The sequence below is a fragment of the Pinus tabuliformis genome, chromosome 9 (assembly GCF_031772625.1).
Source record: "Pinus tabuliformis cultivar Carrire ecotype Pingquan chromosome 9, CPIR1, whole genome shotgun sequence".
NCBI classification, from domain to species: domain Eukaryota; kingdom Viridiplantae; phylum Streptophyta; class Pinopsida; order Pinales; family Pinaceae; genus Pinus; species Pinus tabuliformis.
In genome coordinates, this window is record NC_142307.1 from 854,427,752 (window position 1) to 854,434,714 (window position 6,963).

The window sequence follows — 6,963 nt, forward strand, 5'->3', positions numbered from 1 at the left end:
ATGTGTTGGCATGAAAAGGCTTATGTTATTAAGAAAAAGTTCCAAGACACATGTTTACAATGTACATCACTAGGTTGAGTAGTGGGACATTAGAGCCACTCCTTGCTCCTCAAAGAACTAGTTGGTCTCTCTAATGCCTTGAGGGAGGAGCCAAGGTGAAAACTCCAATCTCATAACAAGAAGGGGTATATATAGCCAAGGGGTGAAACTTCCCCCTTGTGACTCTTTGACTACACCCATCACTGTTTGGCTTCCTATGACTTTCAACTTACCAGACTCTTCATATGCATGTGTCTCCTTTAGACTTCCACTTTACAATACATTTCATTATAATATACATTGTCCATAATAGTGATGTGGTATATGACCACTCATGACATGACATGACACTAACATGGACTTCTTGTTGATGTAGAAATGTCAAGTCACAATTTCTACTGAGTGCTTGATGTCTTCTTTGGTGGGCTTTATCTCCACCTCTGCATGGCTTGATGATGCAGAGTCTTCAATGACCTTTAGTCTTGCACGGAAATTGCAAAATTGTGTCCCTTTTCATCTTCTTGATTGATCCTTGTGTTATTTTACTTGAAAGAGAGTCTTTAGGCATGTTTTCCTCCTTCTTCTCCTTCTTCATCATCTTAGCATGACATGATAGTGTACCTTTTCCTACAATTCACTCATGTCGGCACAACGTCAATCTGAAAACCCCCTATTCAAGTATGAAGCATTCGTATCCATGAACTATGCCCAAGACAAGTCATAGACTACGGGGAAGGGGCCCATTGACTATGAATTTCACAGTTCTAGTAGACAAGGAGAGATATTGGACTCTGGGACAACACAATCCTTAGCTCAGGGAGGCTTCAAAAACAAAACTTCATAGTTTTTGGAAGCAATGGGATCCGGCTGAGGTAAAATTAACTAGATGAAGCATCTTTGCAGTTTTGAAGGCTAAGGGAGGTTGGAATTCTACACAATGGGTAGTTCTAGTAGGAAATAAAAAGGTTTAAGGGTTGAATATGAGAAATGTGTAGTTAAAGGCGAACTTGGAGACACAACTATGCAATTCTAGAGGTCAAGGTCGGGAGCTGAACTCAAGACTTGCATAGAGTAGCATCCATGGAGGATAGGGACTGTACTCTCCATAGTTCCAAGAAATAGGCCCATAGCCTACACGGCTAAGACCAGATAGTGTGTAGTTCAGTCGTGTCCCAGTGAAGTTAAGTTTCCTAGTGAGAATATTTTCCTAAAATGGTTAAGTGTCGGATGGGAGATGGACTCATCATGGATGTTGAATCTGATCCCACACTTAGCGTAGTTTGATGAAACGATAACATAGATCATCAAAACAAATGAAAAGATAATTTCCCTTTGTGTGATTGACTCATGACAAGATATGACAAGTGTAACATTTAAGGTAGGCTTGAGGACGACCGTGAAGACACTTGTGCAATAGTGCTCAAGACTTTCTGTATCAATCTGATAGATGTTCACCTGGTTGGGATAGCTGAAATACACAAATATTGAACTTCAAAATAATTATAAAAGTCTCGAAAACATTGTATAATAGTCAAACATGTGAAAATATGACAATTAATCCAACATGCAAAAGGGAACAAATAACTTTGAGAAAGCTCATGAAATGAGCTCTAATGTCTGCAACAACAAATGAAAAGACCAAGGAAGGCTCTGAAATTTTAGTGGAAGCCAAAATTTTGGAGGGTGTTGCAATAGCTACAACATAAAGATATCTCTATGTGTGTTTGCTAGAATGCAACTCTGACATGAACTGGTTGGCTCATAGTAGAAAATTTTGAGTCTGAGTATACGTGAGTGATAGCATAACTTACTTTTGTTTTCCTCTTTGCTTCATGATCTAGAAATATAGGAGCTTATTGTCACATATCATGCTTCTACTAATACACATGATTTCATAGGAACTCCATTTAATATTTTTTTCCATTCATTTCTTGGGTTTTCATAAGAAGAAGTAATGTTGGTAAACATTAGTTCATGTTTTTGCTTTGATCATTGCCTAGATTTTCTTAGTAAAAATTAATGCCTATAAAAATTAATGGTCGGATATGAAATATTTCTATTGTAATAGCAAACAAAATGTAGATATCTCCTACAATATACAGTGAACTTAACGACTATGAATTTGAAAGGATGAATTTATGATATTATAAGAAAGATGATGGATGGAGAAGAAAACCATACTTAAACATCCAAAAAATAAATAACGAGATTACCAAGCATTAGAACACAATAAAAAATAATAGAGACACAACTTTCTAACATGAATTCATTGAATTTCTTGAGAATAAAGAATTAAACAGATCCAAAAATGTCATGGGGATTTATTTAAAAAGATCATAAGGAATATTCTAGAAATATCTCTAGAATTATAACTATGGCTATGTTAATATTATCTTACACATGCATGAATAGTTGTTCCTAAAATTAGACTCTATTAGAAACTACTAGAAATTGTATGATAACTGCAAGTAATTAACATATTCCAACACCCCCTTAATTATGACCACTACTACCTATTGGATAAGTCTTGACTAGGATTACAATAGTTACATTTTCTCTGTGAAACTTAAATACATCTCTTGTTAATGGATTTTTGAATATGTCAACCAATTTTTCTTCCTGTTTACATGATTCTGAATGGATTTTTCCATTATTCACAATATATATATAAGAAAGTGGCATACCATATCAAGATTATTTCCTTTTTAATGAAAAACATGCTTCTTCAACAAAACTACTATTGAGATATTGTCAATGTTGGGATCTTGAGGGGGGGGGGTGTGTGAAATTAGTATAGTGCATTCATTTCCATCAATTACTACATTTTCCATTTTCCACACACATAAATATATACAAGACTTTCCTAAAGTCAACACATGTATGTACCTTTTGTTCTCACACACAAACATCATATATATTGGATAAATTTATTTTCTTTCCTTGCTTCAATTCAACATTTATCTAAGCTAATAATTAATTATCAACATAATATATTAATAGTAGATGTGTGTGTGTAATGAAAACAAGAGAAATAATCAAAACAAGTTCAAGTGAACCATGAGAGCAACACGTAAAACATAAGAGCACAAAAGGACACTAAATATTAGTTGGAAACCCTTTTTAGGGAAAAAACATTAAATGCTTTGTTTTCTTATTCTTCTTGTCAATATTATTTTAGAATGTACTAACATGAACCAGAATGCAATCACTAACTCACAAGATATGCGAGCACCCACTCACTCTAGGCCACAACCTAATGTAAGCACCCACTTTCACAACCATTTACAGACACTCATTTGTTGGAGTCACTGACCCTCAGTAAGTGACTCTGTTATGAAACCAACTCACAAAAAGATAGAAAAGAGAGATCAACACCTTAGAATTCAGCCTCTTCGAGGGGGCAACCTCCTTTACATTACACAAATGAACAATTCTTGGATGATTCAAATGACAAAACCTCCTTTCTATATATAGGAGTATAAGGAGTCACAATATAACCCAGCCGACCTAACAATAATAATATAAAGCCACAAAAATAACAATAGAGGGATTCTATGGGGCACAGTAATAACAATATGGGGACAATTGGGGCACAACAATATTAATAAGGGATACAACTACAATAGTAATGGGGTAATCACTAGTATTATAGGGACCCAACATGCCCCTCTCCTTCAAAAAAGTGTTGTCCTCAACACTAGAGTAGTTTTGGATGCTTCTGTATAAAATTATCATCCTCCCATGTGGAATCTTTAGCGGATAAGTTCTTCCACTTGATAAGATACTCTGAAATTGATCGATTTCATAACTGTCGAGTTCTTGTTTCTGTGACTGCTTCTGGTTCCAATATAATTTTTCCTTCCTCGTCAAGTTCTGGAAATATTGTTTGAACTGGGAGCTTGTCGCCTATAACCTTCTTTAAACATGAAACAATGAAAACTGGGTGCAATTGAGAAACTGTATGAAGCTCCAATTTGTATGCCATAGTACCAATCTTTTGCAACACCTTGTACAGACCATAATACTTTAGCGATAATTTATTATCCTTCTTAGCTTGCTTGAGGGACATTTGCTTATATGGTTGTAGCCTTAGGAATACCCAATCACCTACATCAAAACTTCTTTCACTGTGATGTTGATCTACCTGTTTTTTCATTCTATTCTGTGCCAACATGAGGTTATCCTTTAAGAGTTGGAGGACTTGTTGTTGATGTTCGATGAGATGTTCCATTACTTGAACCTTAGAATTTTCTCTTACATATGATGTGATGGATGGTGGCTGATATCCATAAAGTGCCATAAATGGGGTCATTTTTGTTGTTGTATGGAAGGAAGTGTTATACCACCATTCAGCCAGAGGCAACCATTTGACCCATTTATCAGATACAAAGCAACGAAGATATCCTTCCAAACATTTTTTTACTATCCTAGTTTGCCCATCAGATTGAGGATGCTAAGATGAGCTATGAGCTAACTGCGTACCAAGACAAGAAAATAATTCTGTCCGAAAATTTCCAGTGAAAATGGGATCTCTGTCACTTACAAAATTCTTTGGGTTTCCATGTAGCTTTTGAATTGTTTCCATAAATGCAGTAGAAACTATACTAGCTTTAAATGGATGTGATAACGCACAAAAGTGTGCATACCTGGTAAGTCTGTCAACTACCACCATGATGACACTCTTTCCCTCAGACTTGGGTAAACCTATGATAAAATCCATTGAAACCTCCTCCCAAAATTGGCTTGGAATGGATAAAAGTTGTAATAGACTCGGTGTCTTAATTGTTTCAACTTTATTTTGTTGGCAAACCAAACATTCTGCCAACAAAGTTTTGAATATCTGATTTAAGGCCCTCCCAAAAAAATTCCTTCTTAACCCTGTGGTAAGTTTTTAAAAATCCTGAGTGCCTTCCTAAGGGAGAAGTGTGCAATTCCATAAGAATCTTTTGTTTTAGTTGGGAATTCTTACAGAGGTATAAGTGATCTTTGTACCATAACGAATCGTTTTTCCAGCTAAATGTATCAGATGTACTGGAGTCTTGTTGTACCTTTCGAATAAGTGCCCACACTTCTTCGTTGTTCTTCCATTCCTTCCTTGCTTCGTTTATCCAATTTGGTTAGATGATAGAAATGGCACACAACAATGCTTCCACATCCTCATCCTTTCTTGAGAGTGCATCTGCCACCACATTTTGCTTCCCTTTTTTGTAGATGATTTCAAAGTCATAACCCAACATCTTTGTGACCCACCTTTTTTTCTCTTCAGAGGATAATCTTTGTTCTAAAAAGTATTTAATGCTATCATGATCCGTTTTTACCTTGAAGTGTCTTCCCATTAGGTAGGGTCGTCATTTCTTAAGTGCATGGAGTATTGCCAACATTTCCTTCTCATAAATAGCTTTGTGTAAAAACTTTCCCTTGATTGGACGACTTTCAAAACCAATGGGTCTTTCATCTTGCATTAAAACAACACCAATTTCATTTCCTGAAGCATCACATTCCACAATAAAGGTTTTTGTGAAGTCTAGTGTAGCTAAGACCGGTGCTTGGCACATTGCCTCTTTAAGATGCTCGAAGGCCTTTGTTGCTTCTGGAGTCCATGAAAATGCATCTTTCTTCAATAATGTTGTTAGAGGTGCTGCTATTCTCCCATAATTCTTCACAAACTTGTGATAATACCCTGTCAACCTAAGAAATCCTCGCATATGCTTTATTGATGTGGGGATTTTCCATTCATTAATGGATTTAATTTTGCTAGGGTCTACCTTAACTCCTCAATGAGATACAATATGACCTAGATATTCCACCTCTTGTATTCCAAAGAAACATTTGGATATTATTTCATATAATTGTTTCTCCTCCAATATTTGTAGCACCCTGTCAACATGTTCAACATGATTCTTCCAAGACTTGCTGTAGATTAGTATATCATCAAAAAATACTAACACAAATTTTCTAAGGAATGGTTTGAAAATGGAATTCATCAAACCTTGAAATGTTGAAGGTGCATTGGTAAGGCCAAAAGGCATGACCAAAAATTCATAATGACCCTCATGAGTTCTAAATGTTGTTTTTGGAATGTCTTCAGTCTTCACTCTGATTTGATGATATCCTGAACGAAGATCCAACTTGGTGAAGTAAATTGATCCATGCAATTCATCCAGTAATTCATCGATGACAAGAATGGGAAACTTATCTTTAATAGTGAGCTTGTTGAGCTCCCTATAATTCAGACACATGCGCCATGATCCATCCTTCTTGTACACCAATACTATTTGAGCAGAGAAATAACTTTGACTCGGTTGAATTATACCAGCCTCTAGCATTTCTGCAACCATATGTTCAATTTCACTCTTTTGGGCATAGGGATATCTATACAGCCTGATTTTTGGAGGAACACTTCCTGGAATTAGATGAATAGCATGACCATGATCACGAATAGGTTGGAGACCTTTGGGAGTCTCAAATACCTTGGAATGATTGTCCAAGACTTTTTGGAGATCTGGAGAAATAGACGATTCCAACGTGGAAACATCTAGCGAACATAATTGTTGTGGTGTCAACCTTATAGGTTGTGGAAGACTAGGGGCAACAACGCTTCCATCTTTGTAGTTGTGAGTGGTATGCTTCCTGGTTGCCATAATTTTTCTTTCCATTTTTCTTGGTAACCTGAATGCCTTCTCTAATGAATAAGGTTCCCAAAGGCGAACATCACGTTGGATATTATCCTTTAAAGTCCCTATGAAAACATCAATCCTATGCTCCTCTAGAATATTTTTTACCCTTACGTTCAATTTTTGGAACTCCTCAATGTGCTCCATTATTGAACCCTTTTGTTTGAGACTTATCAATTGGCTAAAAAAAGTGTTTCTTTTGGTATCCTCATAATGTGCTGTCAATCATTATATAAAAATTTCCCAAGTG